Source organism: Ruditapes philippinarum, unplaced genomic scaffold, assembly GCF_026571515.1.
Source record: "Ruditapes philippinarum isolate M1 unplaced genomic scaffold, ASM2657151v2 ctg9843_1_1_1_1, whole genome shotgun sequence".
NCBI classification, from domain to species: Eukaryota; Metazoa; Mollusca; class Bivalvia; order Venerida; family Veneridae; genus Ruditapes; species Ruditapes philippinarum.
In genome coordinates this window covers 3621-20244 of record NW_026856879.1, presented here as the reverse complement: position 1 = coordinate 20244, position 16624 = coordinate 3621, and the positions used below count along the sequence as shown (strand labels likewise).

At 31.5% G+C, this 16624-nt stretch overlaps 1 pseudogene; it reads left to right on the top strand.

Moving 5' to 3' along the window:
* The first annotated feature begins 7064 nt into the window (after positions 1-7064).
* On the top strand, positions 7065-15766 carry LOC132747998 (uncharacterized; annotated as a pseudogene).
* The last annotated feature ends 858 nt before the right edge of the window (positions 15767-16624 follow it).

The window sequence follows — 16624 nt, the reverse complement described above, 5'->3', positions numbered from 1 at the left end:
AACATGACATTCACTGCTAATGATAACAGCTCCTACCATTTGCAAAAAAAAAAACAACAACAAAAAACCAAAAAACAAAAACGAAGCATTCCATAAAAGACGACGCTGGTAACGGCATCGCCAAAAAAGAGGACGCCGCTCACCGGCGTCGCCTATAACGTCAGCGAAGTTAACAAGAGCAACATTTTTATGCTTAAGATGATCTCTATTTCATATTCTAATCTATTTCTGAGACACAAACTGCAAACAAAAATGCCCTTTTCATTTATGACAAACAAAAATGTTCCCCTACATTATTTTACAGCATCATTTCTAGTATCCCTGTACCATAATATTAACTTTATATTAAATGTTGGAGTTACTCTTCCAACAAATAAATATGATAACGTTTTAATGCGCTGTGTGTAACAGTTTTGGCGCACAATGTTTTTTATACCATAACTGGGACACATTACATAGTAACATTTTTAGTCCCAGACCATAACAGCATTGAAACAATATGTTCTTATATTAAAGGCCAAAGCAGTTGCTTTTTATTCAGTTAACATATTGAGAATAGAATGGAATAGTAAACAATAAGAGAATAATCCACTTATTTAACACGTTTTGCATATGATATATGACACAAATGGTAAACATGAAGTTGATTTCTTGCCAGATATCGTCCCCATACAAAAGAAAGCTTGCTTCTCCATTTCCGCCCCTTGTGACAAGCCTTTTTCAAAAACCTCTAGGAGCACGTGATACGTACAAATAAACATTTTCACTACACAAAGGTGCAAAGCACTCCGTTGATATTATCAGGATTTATTTTGATATATCGATTTAAAATTTTAAGAATTATAAGATATTTCATTTCCTGTTGAAATTTATTGACGGCAACATGCACTGAATTCTAGGGCAAGGGCGAAACTGAAAGTCGCAAGGAATATTGAGATACATTGTCATTCATCAATTAAGACTTTTCACCCTAAAGTAGACATATCATCGAAGTAGACTACATTATATAGATAGTATGATATACCACAATATAACACTTGTTACTATTTATTTCCTTCTAGATTCGTACATCAGTGATTCTGTGCCAATGATAGAATAAATATAATCCTAATTTCTGGTAAAATCAATATCACTGTCATCAGGAAAATTTCATTGTGTGTAATATCAGTAGTGAAAATTAATGTTGTACAGCTTGTTTACCTATTCAGTATATGATTTTTACATGAAATTTACAGTTTAATATTACATAACTTGTTTTTCAAATAGACTGCGCGTTTGTAGGATCGTTCGTGATGTTTACGTTTATTATACATGCAGTAATTAATACAAATTTTGACAGGTTATATGAAACTTTATAAACGGTTGTTTGTAAATATAGCCCGAGCCGTTAGGCGGATGTTATATTGCAAACAAACTTTTAAAACAACCCTTTATATCTGGCCATATAACCTATGTAGAACGAATTTAAAATGCTGCAAACTTTGTATTTTTTAGAGACAAAAATGTGAGGTTTCTTCATAAATCGAATGAAAAACGACATTACAAACGTGCAATTTATGAAGTTTTTGTCTCTAATAAAGGATTGTCAAAATCTTAATAGCTAAAAATGTATTTTAGAAAAAATACTGCATCAATAATTATAACTTTTGAAAACCCAAAAAATATACTGTAGGGTGACAGATGAATTTGAAGCCACTATTATAATTAAGCATGTTTGACTAAAATGACCCGTTCATAGAATCATTATTGCCTAAAGTTTGATGCAGTTTGGAAACCGCATTCCTTACATTTTAACATAAAACTGTTATATATAGTATTACAAGTATTTGAGAAAATAAACTTATTGCTGATCATCATAAACACCAGATTGGTTTCAATGATGAAGTATAGCTGGATTTTTGTAACAATAGCCCGACCATAACGGATATTCTATTAAATCATGTTTTATATCAAACAACAGAATATATGACTGAGCCGCGTCATGACATAACCAACATAATGGGTTTGCGACCAGTATGGATCCAGACCAGCCTGCGCATCCGCGCAGTCTGATCAGGATCCATGCGGTTCGCTTACCAACCCTTTTACAAGTAGAGAAACTGATAGCGAACAGCATGGATCCTGATCAGACTGCACGGATGATCAGGCTGGTCTGGATCCATGCTGGTCGCAAACGCACTATGTTGGTTTTTTCGTGACGCGGCTCATGTATATTTTTTGTAGTTATGATAGATAGTTACCTCTCAAAAATGAGGTTTTTTTCGAAGTCGTTCAACTTCATTTTACTTTTTTTGTGAACGGGCACGACTTCGAAATCATAGCTGTTATTGGTGTTTCGAATTTAGATATTAACATTGCACCATAACACGCATCTACAAATTGTCTAAATAGTGACATTCAACTATAAGACACTTTTCGTTGCAAAGTGGGCAATTGACAAGACTGATTCCTCCCTGCTTGTTTAATAGGCACATATCCAAGTGACTAAAGTTGTATCAAGGCATTTTCGACGTATTACCTTCATCTATATATCTGAAATAAATTATTGTAACTATTGTAATTATTCTTACAAAACTGTTCATCACTTAAATTCTACGTAACTTTAAGGTTGGCATATACAATGTTTATTTATATTTTCACATATCTATAAATTGGAAAAGTACAGTTATTTACTTTGGCAATAAACAATGCTTACTGCTGTTCGTCTTTATAAAACATATTCTCACTATTTATTACAGAACGAAATATTTGATGTACAAGAAACGTGGCTGGGATGGCAAAAATTTCATTTTGCAATTTACATTTTATTTATTATCCAATATATATATATATAAAAATCTAACGTTAAAGGAGACTTCTAGTATATAGATGCAGATATAGCACCATTTCTATGCACGTTGCCAGGTGCTACAGTGCTAGTACCACAAGAGTCACGTGCATTTATATCGTAGAATGTAGTCAATTATAAATGTACGTTATGTTAAGAATTACAAAATGGTTTTCAATTGGGGGCATAGGACTTATAAACCCCAGTTTTATAAATATCTCTATTCTTTTGTTTTTAGTTTGATAACTTTTACAGTTTCTGTACACGAAGTGTTACTCTAATGAGCAAATTGAAAAATAGAGACTCGATAATTGCACTGTCAATTGCACATGTCATTATTCTATTGTTTGTATTCTATTGTGCGTAATATCAAATTTTGTTTCTAAAGACAAATTCGTTGCATGATTGAAAGTAAAAATACTATAGCATCGCATTAATTGAGCATAAAAAATGCCCTCCTGATTTTGTTACGGAGATTGCAAGTCTCTGGAGAAGTCGTAAAGTATCAGATTTGAGAGACCTATTCATGTTACATGATTTACATATGTAGCATTAAGTTGTCGGCTCCGAGGAAATATTTCATTTAATACATTTGTTCTCAGACTGCCTATTTTCCGGGCAATGATAAATAAATCATCATGGTCGTCGTATTAGAATCAATATTCTCTATTGTGTTGTTTTTCCATAGTTGTGCGGAAATCCCGTATTTTCCTGTTTGATTAAAGACGACTTAATTATGTTCGCCAATCATTCATTGATCTATACAATATGCTGTCATTTCTACTGGAATTTATTCCTAGGACTTGTGGAATGTCGTTTACAGTCTCTAATCACATGTATTCTGTATTCTCCGTTTTCCACTCGTTTGTTGTTTTTTTTGCGTGTGTCTTTGCATCCTTGCCATTATGTTTTGTGCGAGGTTTAGAAAGAGATGCCAATTTAAATGTCAACAGTCGGCCTTGTCTAATTAATGCATTTGGCAGTGTTTGTTCATATTGAAACATTTTGCATTGTTTTATTGCTTGTTTGTTTATTCATTCATTCATTCATTCATTCATTCATTCATTCATTCATTCATTCATTCATTCATTCATTCATTCATTCATTCATTTCATTCATTTCATTCATTTCATTCATTTTTTATTTCATTCATTTCATTATTCATTTGATTCATTTCATTCATTTCATTTCATTTCATTGTATTTTAGTTTAGTTTATTTTAGTTTCGCTTTATCATTGCTGGTTTGCGGTATGTTCATATCGCCGTGTGGCCAGATCAAAACAGGAGGAACCAAAGGCAATATACAGACGTGCTTTCGCGTATTGCGTCTGGGCTTTAGATCAACAAATCCAGCTCTTCGCTTTATCCCTCCGTTAAACAAAAATTCCATACCCGGAACAAATCAGCAACGATATAATATTACACTTTTATTATACTTATCTTATTTGGCTCTTGGCCACAGGACAAAATAAACTAAAATATATGTAATGTCATATAAGATGACTGATTTCTACGCTGTCCTGCTAAGTGGTACAATCATTCATTTGACGGCATTTAACAGTGGATGTAAAATTTAGTGTCAATGTGATAATCAAACGACATTACAATGTGTGTTTGACGATACTTTGACAAAACTACAAGGTGTGGATATAAACACAATTAACTACTTGTAATTCTGGTAAATGCATATCAAATAGTTGACACATTTTGAAATCTACGGCCAATTATATATATTAATGTGAATTGACAATGGTATGTGATAGTTATAAAAATGTCTGAAGGACTAATAGATTTAAAAAAGAAAATACAAGAACTATGCAACTTTTGTATTTATGTTGAAATTACTTTGAGCCTTTTCTCTTACAAAGAGATCTGTGATTGTCGGTTTATTCAGGGTTTTGCATTGTTTTGTTACAGAAACGATAAGAAAATGAAAATATATGTATTAAAATTAAAAAGTATAGAAATGTACAAACATCAACCCTGAGCTGTTATGATATGCGTGAAATATGGTTTGTTCCGTTACATTTACAGTTGAAAGTTGTATGTAAAGAAATAATATTAAGATTAAAAAAAAGATTCTCGCTAACGTATTGAAAAAAGCATACGTTTAAATAACAGGGAGTGCGTTATATATTTTATATTGCAACTACATGTATAACAATGCTAGCTATAATATTTACATTGTGCCTTTGAACATATAAGTTATAATATCAACACTGTGTCCATGAATACATAAGTTATAATATCAAAAATGTGCCCATGAATATATACATGTATATATGAGCTATACTATCAACTCTATGTTCTGGAATAACCAAACAAACTATAATATCAGCATTGTGTCCATGGATATATAAACTATAATATCAACACTGTGTCTGTGAATATTCAAGCATAATATCAACACCATGGCCACAAATAAAAGCTATAATATTCACACTGTGTCAATGAATACAAAATTTATAATATCAACACTGCGTTTATTAATATATACATGGTACATTATTAAGTCTATGTTTACGAATACACAATTTATAACATCAACACTGTGTCCATGAATATATAAGCTATAATGTCAACATGGCTCTAATATTAACACCATGGTCATTAATAAATAAATAACAATATCAACACCGTGTCCATGAGTAAATACGTAATAATATTCAACACAATTACCTAAGTATTTCAGCCATAATATGAACACCTATGCCATGAATACTTAACTGATGATTTGAATACCGTGTCTATGACTATTCATCATAATATCAACACTGTGTCCATGAATTCTTAAGATATAATACCAACACCATTGCCATACATATACAATCGTTAATATCAAGACTGTGTCCATGCATATGTAAGCTATAATATCAACACTGTGTCCATGAATAAATAAGTTAAAATATCAACGCTGTGTCCATGAACAAATAAAAAGGTAATAATATGAACACCATGACCATGAATATATAAGCTCGAATATCAACACCATGGCCATGAATAAATAAGCTATAATATTAAAACAATGGCCTTAAATACAAAAGCTATATTAACACGGTGTCTATGAATACACAAGCTATAATATCAACAGTTCAACACGGTGTCCATGAAAATATAAGCCAAAATATCAACACGATATCCATGAATATAACAGCTATAAATTCAACACCATGGTCATTAAATAATAAGCTAAAATATTAAAACCATGGCGGATATTCTCCTATCATTTACCAACATCTATTCGTATATTTAGTGTACTAATAAGCTGCTAGATTTGAAATATCATATTCGTGCAAATAGCAATTTATAACCAGAGAATAAGAAATGGGTGTTATTTGCTGAAGTTAATATGTTCCGCGTCACGACAAAACCAACATAGTGCGTTTGCGACCAGCATGGATCCAGACCAGCCTGCGCATCCGCGCAGTCTGATCAGGATCCATGCTGTTCGCTATCAGTTTCCCTACTTGTTATAGGGTTTGCAAGCGAACAGCATGGATCCTGATCAGACTGCGCGGATGCGCAGGCTGGTCTGGATCCATGATGATCGCAAACCCATTATGTTGGTTTTGTCGTGATGCGGCTCATATGTTCTTTTTTTAATAAATGTAATGCTTGTGTTACATACACTAAAATAACTCTAAAAAGAAATATGCATTTAGTTGAAACTGTGAAAGATTCCGAACACAAAGATGAACAATGTCAGTGGTAATTAATCTGTATTTTAGCATAATGATTGCTGTGTATTACAGTATGACATAAAATATCGACATATTTATTTACACATATGCATAATATGACGTATTATGATTACAATTTTGAAGATTAGATTGTTCAAATATGTCTTATTGCAGATATTGGGTGATATAATTTGTAGAATGACCGATAACATGTATTAAAACAAACATAAATACAGTATTTGCACGACTGTATTATGTTTTATATTTTCTTTCCTGTCTTTCTCGTGTAAGAGCGGTAGATGGGTTGCCAGACTCTCCCTGTACCTTTCTTCTCTTCTTTTTCTGTACTTTTTTTTCAAAATTATTTGAACAGTAAATACATTTGTATGTGTATTAATTCGGATGACGATGACGATGATGATGATGATGATGATGATGATTATCTTATGAACAACTTATGTTGGAAACTAAATGCACCTTATTCATCAATATTATTTTACTATTGGCCTAAATGTATGAGCAAGTATCCCACGTGATCGACGGTAACCAATCACTGCAGCGAAGAGCAATATTATAATGAGACGTCGGCCGCGCTACATGTTCAATATCATTTTATATAGAACTGTTGATTGAATTAAATTATAGCATTTATAATATCAATTGTTCCTTTAAGGAAAGGAAAATTATTAATTAAAGCGTATTTTTATAAAAAAAATTGTTATAAAGGAGAATTACAGTTGTCAGAAGGATTTCTACACAAGGTAAATAAATATTTAATTTCTTTTTCTTTCTCATTTTTTTTTATCCAAATGCGCATTAGATATGCAACTTTTTTAAAAAAGGTATTATAAAAAGAATGAATGATTTATTTTTTCTGTATTTATGAAAATTAATGTACATTAAAAATAAGGATGTTTATATATTTTCAATTGTTCAAGTGTGGTACTTGACTAAGCACAAACGGAAATAAAATATTTCCGCCATTTTTGTTTTCACTATTTTTACCGTGAATGTGTTTGATATATGACAAATTAAGGCAATTATTTCAAAGAAGTTTCCTGTACGATTGTATCATTAAAACAATCAAAACAACAATTGAATTATTGAGTTAAATTTTAGGTCAAATCCGATTATCTTTATTTTGTCAATAAAAGTACTTATTTGACGTCCCGGCTGGAACGTGATTTATGCGATTAATTTATGAGATAATTTGAAAGCCAAAAAAACAAAACAAAGTATATAAAAAAGATAAACAAAACAACGGAATTTATATAAGGGGTTATCTTTAACTATAAATCAATAACTGGAATGCTAGAATATATGGGTCGGGCAGGGACAGTAACAACAACATCTGCAGGAACGCTGGTTGTTGCTTGTTAGACAAGAACAATTTACTTTTTAAACACGTTTTTTAGACAAAAGCAGTCCTAATTTAACGATTAATCTAAAGAATATATACTTTTTTGTCACAGCGCTCTTTTAAATGTTAATATTTATGTTTTCACATTTGTTGTTAAAACCATTCGCATACAAGTGAGAGAAAATATTTATACAAGCAAAACATTATTTTGTATTAAGTTTAATTCGTAAAACCGTTTTAGAATGGACACTTGAATCCCAATAACCCAATGAAAATGTAAATCCTTTTATATGATACTAAATACTTTAATTTGTAGCATAAATATTTGATCAAGTACAATAATTAGATTCTCTTTCTATATTTCCGCTCAAATATTTCACAATGTGATGATAAGACCCTCCTTGATACACAATCCGGCTTCTGTATTATCCAGCACTTAAAAAATAGATTTGTGTAAGTGTGTAAAATAGTGTAAATAAGCGAAATAATGGCAAAAAAAAATAAAATAATAAACTGAAAATGTTACATGTAATTTGACCTCCATTTAATCTACGTGTATATAAGTCGTTGAAAAATATATTTGTATTTACTTTTTACTTTTGACTAGCTACAAAGCTGAGGAAATATATATATTTTTTTTACAAGTTAAACATTCATGCGCACGTACTACTAGTATGTACATCCACATTTTACTTACAACTTATGGATTTTTCATTTGCTGACAGGCGAGCCGCCATTAATTGATTGTTTCTGTTGTTAATGGTGTACTAATGACTCTCAAAGGTCACAAATGTATCGATATTTCTAGTGTTTAGCGAGAAAATATGTTCATAACTTCATAACACAACCTTTTATCCTATTACAATGCGGATAATTAATTCGAATGAAATCCCTTGCGGTTAAAATGTTTGACTCATCAACAGATGAAATAAGTTTTGCCTGCGATATCATTCAGTTCAGAAATCTGCATGAAACTAAACAAGAAGTAATACAATTTTCATGGAAACTTAAACAACTTCGCTCATTTGACAGACTAATAAACTATGATTTGACAGTTGTCTGACCGACTAGCCAATCTATTTAATTATTTTGGGGTATCACTAAACCCTATTGGTATGTTAAGAATGAAGACCGCACTACATATTGGGTCTTAATGAAGATAGATTTAACAAAAATACCACTAAATTAGGAATACCCCGAGCATCTTGTCTATTATTGTTAAATTGTATACTCGTGAAGTCATGCTATTTAGACAGTAAAACAAGAAAATCTTTATTTTCTCAGGTGTGTACATTCTGGGTTTATAGAGGAACATAACTTTACAAAATTATAAACGCATGGTTCCGCCATTAGTTCTGGTATATTATGTTGAAATTAATAGCGCTACATGATCTCTGCTATAAGCCGAGTATTAGTGCCTCAGCGGGGGCACGTGTTTCTTGTGTTGATTGGCATGCGCCATTAACATTTTAAATTGTGCGGAGCTATAGGTATCCTCATTATTTCTTTATTATTAATGAAAAACATGATCAGTTATGCTTGCTTAATAATACATTATCGTATTATGAATCAAGTTATACTTCCAGTAACTGTGCTCTTATAGCTAAAGGCCCAATGGAGAAATGTCTGTCCTTTGAGAAATTGTTTTATATTTAATTATAGATAATATGTAATGTACAAAGGAAAATATCCGAATAAGATTAAAGCAATACCTTTACAAGTATGTACTGAAATAATAACGAAATAGGCGTTTAATATATCTGCACCACCATAACTTCAAAGTTACCAGATGACCTTATAGCGTCGGTGTAACTTAACTAACATTTACAGAAACTTACGCATAAAACAAAACATAGCAAAAATCCATAAGAAGTAAAGATAAAACAATCGTTTTTACTAACATTTAGAATCACTGAGGTGTAAATCAAACAATAAAGCATATTTTTTTATCTTTTGTGAAATTGTTGTTGGATCAGTGCTTTTTTGCCGTTAGTGTAAACATTAATTTTACTTTAAAAGAGATCTATATAGCTACAGGATTTTTGGAACAAGATATTTATCAACAGACTGATATATAAAACAAGTTGAACAAAAACCATTCATTAACTGTGCAATTATGTTGATTTTTTTCTGAAATTGATCTGGCCACCTGAACATTAACCTCTTAGACTGTACTTCTGGATAGAATGTCAAGCCAGAGAAATGTCTCGTGATTTTATATAAGGAAAATATACTGTTGCTGGGTCATATGGGGGGTTGCGTTCATTGAACGCCGCCTTTCCTTGTTGATCTTGTTTATCATATTTTATTCTATCATACACTACAGTGAGCTGGTACTGATACATGTTTCAGATGATGTGAGAATAATAAAAAACACATTTCTCATTTATAATGCTTGTAATCACAAACGAAGCTACTCAGATATTTTATAGAGCATACAGTCGCCGCCGTGTCTATCCGTCCGTCTTGGGCAAATATACAATGGTCTATAAGCTTCCGTCTGTCCAGATGTTAGAACAAGAAGGAAACTGCCACTTTCGTTGGTATTATTTGCACTAGTTTATTATGTGTAAAGAAAAATGTCGCATAAAGGTCAAAGAAAAAGTCCATGAACATAAGCATGTATAAACGTAGTTATAGAATATACGTACGTCCGTCACATACTTGAACGTAGAATACGCAAAAATTATTCAAGGACATTGAATAAAACTTCACAAAAATATAGAGATCAATGAGCGATAGTGCAGTAACTGAGACCACTTCGATTTTTGATTTATTTTATTAATTTTATTTATCAAGGTCGAAGTCACCGATGCAAAAATGAAATTTTTACACTTGTGCTCATGTAGCCTTTATTATTTGACCGATGTGCATTGAACTACATTAACAAATGTGCAAGTTCGGGAAGCACCCATCGCTTACAGAGAAGTTTTCGTTTTCTTGCTGCCTTGAATGAATTATTGGTCAACCAATCACAATTATCTTAAACATCTTAATAACCTAATGACAGTCTAGAAGTTTTCGACTTAATTCTACAAAAATTACCATGCATTTGCCTGAAAAAGAAAAGAGATTACATTAATCCAGGCCAGCCTATTGCTTGTAGTTCAAGTTTTGTATTTTGATTTTGAAATATCGTAAACTGTTAATGGACAGTTCCTAATTCAAAGCTGTGCATATTCATTCTACAAATTCACGAGGTTGAATTTCTAACATACTAATTATATGAGCATCAGAAACAAAAAATAACTTTTATATCAATACAGTTGTGTTCAATACTATATCCATCCGTGCTGAATATGCAAATTCACAATGTTTCCATTAGCTTTTTTTTCTCTCCTTAAATTCTAAATTCACCCTATCGTTCATTCCATCTCAATAATTATATATTTGTGATTTCTTTCACCTCCTGTAAGCTCATTTTTTTATGATTTATAATAACATAATAATCATACATTTATCTGCTAAGCTTACATGGTATGGATGCGTGCATATTCAACTGTATTCTGAGAGGTAACTTTGAAGTTAAAAAAAAGCATGAGAATGTCCAAAATAAAGTGATTTCAGTTATGTATGTTTCAATAATCGCTGAATTTGTTTTCTTCATATAAACGTTTTAGTTTTGTATTAAATTGCATGCCGTTAAGAGACGTTTCAAGTGTTAAGCAAATACCCTTATCTTTATTTTATAGCTTGATATATTTTTGTTGTATATATTCTGAGTATACCTGTCTATACCTTTGAATTGGACATATATAAAGTAGTATTGATCAAGACAAGAAGGTAAACATTAAGTTGAGTATTTATACTTCAGTAGAATAATGATGTTATACGCAATTACAATTTATATTGGTTTAGACATCTTTTTAAATTTTCTTTTATCAATTTTTCTACTACAGGGGAAATGAGGACTGGACACAAAATATAAAATTTACCCTTTTCCCCCCAGGAACGTGGGATTATCGTTTAAAGAGCACTGTCTACAAAAATAACCGTTTCTTCATTTTTTTTTTCTTTTTTCAACATTTAAATCCGAAATGTTAACGCACGGTTTTAGATAGATTTAAATTTTTTTCTGTTCTCCGAGGTAACACAAAGAATAAAAATTTTGATATTCAAAAAATAAATAAAGCATGTTAGTCGTGCTTAAATATTGTAATTTATACCTTAAATACCCTCAATTCAAAAAAGACTGGCAAATGATTATAAATATGTTACTAAATGTATCAATTTCAAGTATATATACCTTTTGACTTCTTTAAGAAATTATGGGTACATGCAGAAATGATGTTGCTGTATTTTTGATACATTTAGATAATTATTAGGTGTTATTGAAATACTTTTTCATATTAAGATCTTTGAAACTGCTGCTTTGTTAATAACCAGCTCGACTATTATTTTATATATTCATGCAATATTGTATTTTATATGAAGCATCTGTTTTATGTAGCGATATGTTGTTTATATTAAGGCCAAGAAGTTATGTTTGATATATTAATTTACAGACACCAGTGAGGGTTCATTTACATGTACTCAGATATTGTTTATAGTTACTATTAAATGGTTATAGCCCCAGAGCGGCTGTAGAGGAGACTGATATAACAAATTTGTGTTTCGCTAGAAATTATGAACAAGCTATTATTGATATTACATAGAAGATAAAATGGTTCAGATAAACTATCGGAATGGAAATCAAAGGTTGTAATGTATCTTCATTTGTTTATAAAACATCCGATTTATATTAGAGATTCAGCCCAGTTATGTAGTAGTATGTCTTTATATTTAAACATAACCATAACTCGTACCCACATTTTATATACTTGTAAACTTCTTTTTCACTGCACTGAAACACATTTTCCATATTTTCAATGGTGTCTTGTCGGACTACTTTCTTTCAAATTCAGCCAATACACAAAATTGAAAATTCATAGGTTAAAAAAGAGAAAAATATACAGAAAATTCATTTTTTTCTATTAATACAGGATTTATTTTCATCTTGTGGTATGAAAATCATCATATTTCACTCGTGGCTACTGCCACTTGTGAAATATTTCTTTTTATACCACTCGATGAAAATAAATCCTGTATTTATAGAAAAAACTTGAACCTATTCTTGTATCGAAACCTCTATTTATTATCAGTGCTACGAGTATAATGTATTGATTAGATTTGTTAAGTAAAAAATGACCATATTATAAGATTTACAACTCTACTTTTAATCCCTTTACTTTGTCACCGTGTATACCCAGTAACGCAGGGATGTGCAAATAATGTAAAAGTAACGCCGAATCTGTGCAACGCTATTGCGAAAACGAATAACACAGTCAGTAAACGAACCAAAATATTTCATTCTAAATCAATTTTTAAGAAATAAATTAGCACATACGACGGCTACGACATTATACTTTAACAAGTATAACAATTGTTTTCAGGAATATGTATACTTTTTAAAATAATTCGCGAGAAAGTCAAACTGATTACAGTTTTGAAGGTGACTTTTGTGTCATAAATAAATGTACTGTACATTTAACACATTTAAATTCTTTTTATATTCTGTATACCTTAGACATTTGTCAAACTACAAGTTTAGTATAACAATAGAAGGAAGCTGGTAAAATAAGATTTAGCTACTTTTAATGAGATAACCGCCGTTGCTTCAGTGCTTCATCCACGACGTTTAACCTCAACTACTTTTTATCTCCTAATTTAAGTGTAATATGACAAAATGTATCAGGTACACCGCATATAAAAATCATAAATTGATATGTATGTAATTGTATTTAAAGATGTCAACGAAACTAAAAATCGCCAAATATTTTTGACAGGTTTAAAGTTTTATGTCCCGGTAACAGTATACTCTAATTCATTTCTTCAAAGTCGGTGTGCAATGAAAAATATTGTTCCATTTACTAATCGCGGTGCTCGTTTTAGCCACTAAATTGCACAATTCTGCTTCACATTTGCACGATTCCTGCGTTATTTGCACATTCCTGCGTTACAGAATATACACGGTGTTCTTAGTCAATCATGATTTACCCAACCTTCAAAATTAATGAACAATGTATCAATATTATACATGTATATGCACATATCATGTTTGACTTTTTACCTCGCTGCAATTTTGTAAACAGTGTCACACTGTCTGTGTGTAAATGAACATCAAATTAATACATCATAATGTCACTTACAATGACAATTAACTAGGCGATTAAGCTATTTATCCGTCAATAGACATATCTATATACTACATGAATACATGATAAGTGTAAATAAATGATCGGCAAATCTATATGCACTCGTTACATCATGCACGTCTGGTTTATTTTATAGCCAGTATTCTGTTGTTTGTTTCCAATCAATAAAATGTATATTAAACATAAAACAGTAACATGTATCATAAACCCAAATAATCTTTATATTTTCTTTACAAAAATACAATATGTAAACACGTATTACCGAAGTCAGCATTTTATTTCAAAATATCTAGCGAAGTGATTTAGTATTGCATCTATTGAGTCGAATTTGAATTAAAATTATTGTAGCAGTCGGAAGGTTACATGGGTAACTGAACAGTTGTCCCAGGAAATTGACCAATCTAAAATGAAAACTCTATCTCGCTTCTTCCTATGACATTGTTCCTTATTACGAATCTTAATTGAAACATATACGGTAAGAGCTTAATATGTTTTATAATATTTTTGTTTATACTTATGTCTTCAGACGCAAAAATGAGTGGTGACGGAAGAATTTACCAGGTTGATCTTGAAGAGTTGATCGAGAACTACACATGGAAATGCTACAAACACGACAAGGGGTTTCTTAAAGGATTATTCCTGCGCAGAAGCAATTATGTGTTCGACATAAGATGGGGATATGTCGACTTTAAGCACGAGACCAATCCAGACGAAAAGAAACAACAAACTGGTCAGTCGAGTACGAAGGACACAACTAAGATTGGTGAAGCATCTGCTGATGATGGTGCTTCAGGTATTGATGCCCAGGTGAAAGATTTAGTACCTCAAGCCAATCAAGCTAACAAAAAAGATGTTGAACTTTATTTTTCAGAATACGAAAATGAAACAGGAACACCTCAAAAATATACATTTACAGCAACAAGACAAACAACCACTTCAACAAGGTTTGAATTACAAGAAAGTTACAAAATTGGAGCGGAAACAAATCTTGAAATCAATCTTGCAGAAATTGTAAAGATTGGTGCAAAAATGAGTGGAGAGTTTTCGGTAACTAAAACGAAAGCAGAGGAATTCTCAAAAACTCTTACATGGAATATAGACACTGAAATTGTAGTTCCAAGTTGGAATAAAGCCAAAGCTTCCCTTTACGTTTACGAAATTCCAACAAAAGCAGATTTTGTTGTTAAAACAACAATTAGCCTTCCCACCGGTAATTTACCGGTCACGATTCGACGTGTAAAGGATGGGAAAGAAGTCCACACAGAATGGATAAACGATTTAGATGTGCTATTTGATGAAGATTACAAAAAAACAGAAGCAGTGTTGAGGTAATTCCACTGAGAGTTATAAAGGACAATGGCGATGAAGTGATGGAAAATCATATCGTCTTGACGACACGTGGTGTTTGCAAAAATGTGTCCTTTAAGAACCAGCATGTGAAAGTAGAGTGTAAAAAGATTAAAGGGGCACCGAAATCTGCAACAGACAACAAGGACGGGGGAGAATAGAAAATGATAGCTGCACAGTTTGCATCATGATTGTGTGCACTGTAAATGAACGAAAATGACATAAAAATTATATAGACAAGAGAAATAACGTTGTGATATAGACTACTATGTGAAACTTTTAGCTCAAGCTGGGCGTTTTTTTTTAAGTTTTATTATATAATCAGTTAGTGAAAAGTAACTATATAATTTTTTAAGATTGAAACATTTTAAAAAGGGGAAAGGGATTTTGGGGGGCCCCCAAATTTTTGGGCGGGGTTTAAAATTTTATTTGGCTGGTTATTTAAAGTTTTTTTTTTATAGATTTAACAAAAAAATTTGTATGTAGAAATATTTATCATATCATATCATTATCAAGTATTATTTTAGTTTTTCAAAATTTCATTTTAATTTTAAAAATACCACCTTTTAAATGCAAAAACACTTTTATTTTTATTTAAATTTCCCTTTAAAAAAATTTTAAGGGTTTCCCTTCCCAAAGTGTCAGTTAATGCAAAAATGCGTACCGATAGAATAACAACTATTGGAAAAGATGATGTCCCCCTCGTTTATAAAAAAAGGGGACAAGGGGATCCATGGTTCGGGTCAAACCCCTGGGGCGGACGGAATTTTTCCCGGGGTGACAATTTAAACCCTGGGGAAATTAAAAATCTGATGGTCTTTCGTCCGTCACCGTTGATTCAGAAATTGGTGTTGGATTATAAATTTGTGGAGAAAATTTTAATTACATGTTTGTTTTCCAGAAAATTCGTTACGGGAATCGACTCCGGGATATGACCATAAGTTAGTTAAAGTTAAAAGGGGTAAACAGACATAAAAAACAAACAGATGGATTAATATCCATGGTACACCGTCTTGCAAACGTCCTTCAGTTTTTATGATATCTCTTATCATTATATATATGAATTTCACGTGAAATGGGGGTTGTGTTATATATATTGAATTATCGATCAGTTCTTTATCAGAAATTCAAGGGCCCAAAATTGATTTTTGCATTTGAAAATAAAGCCATTTGTTTATTCTTTAGATATTTTTGAGGGATATATTACGTGCTCGT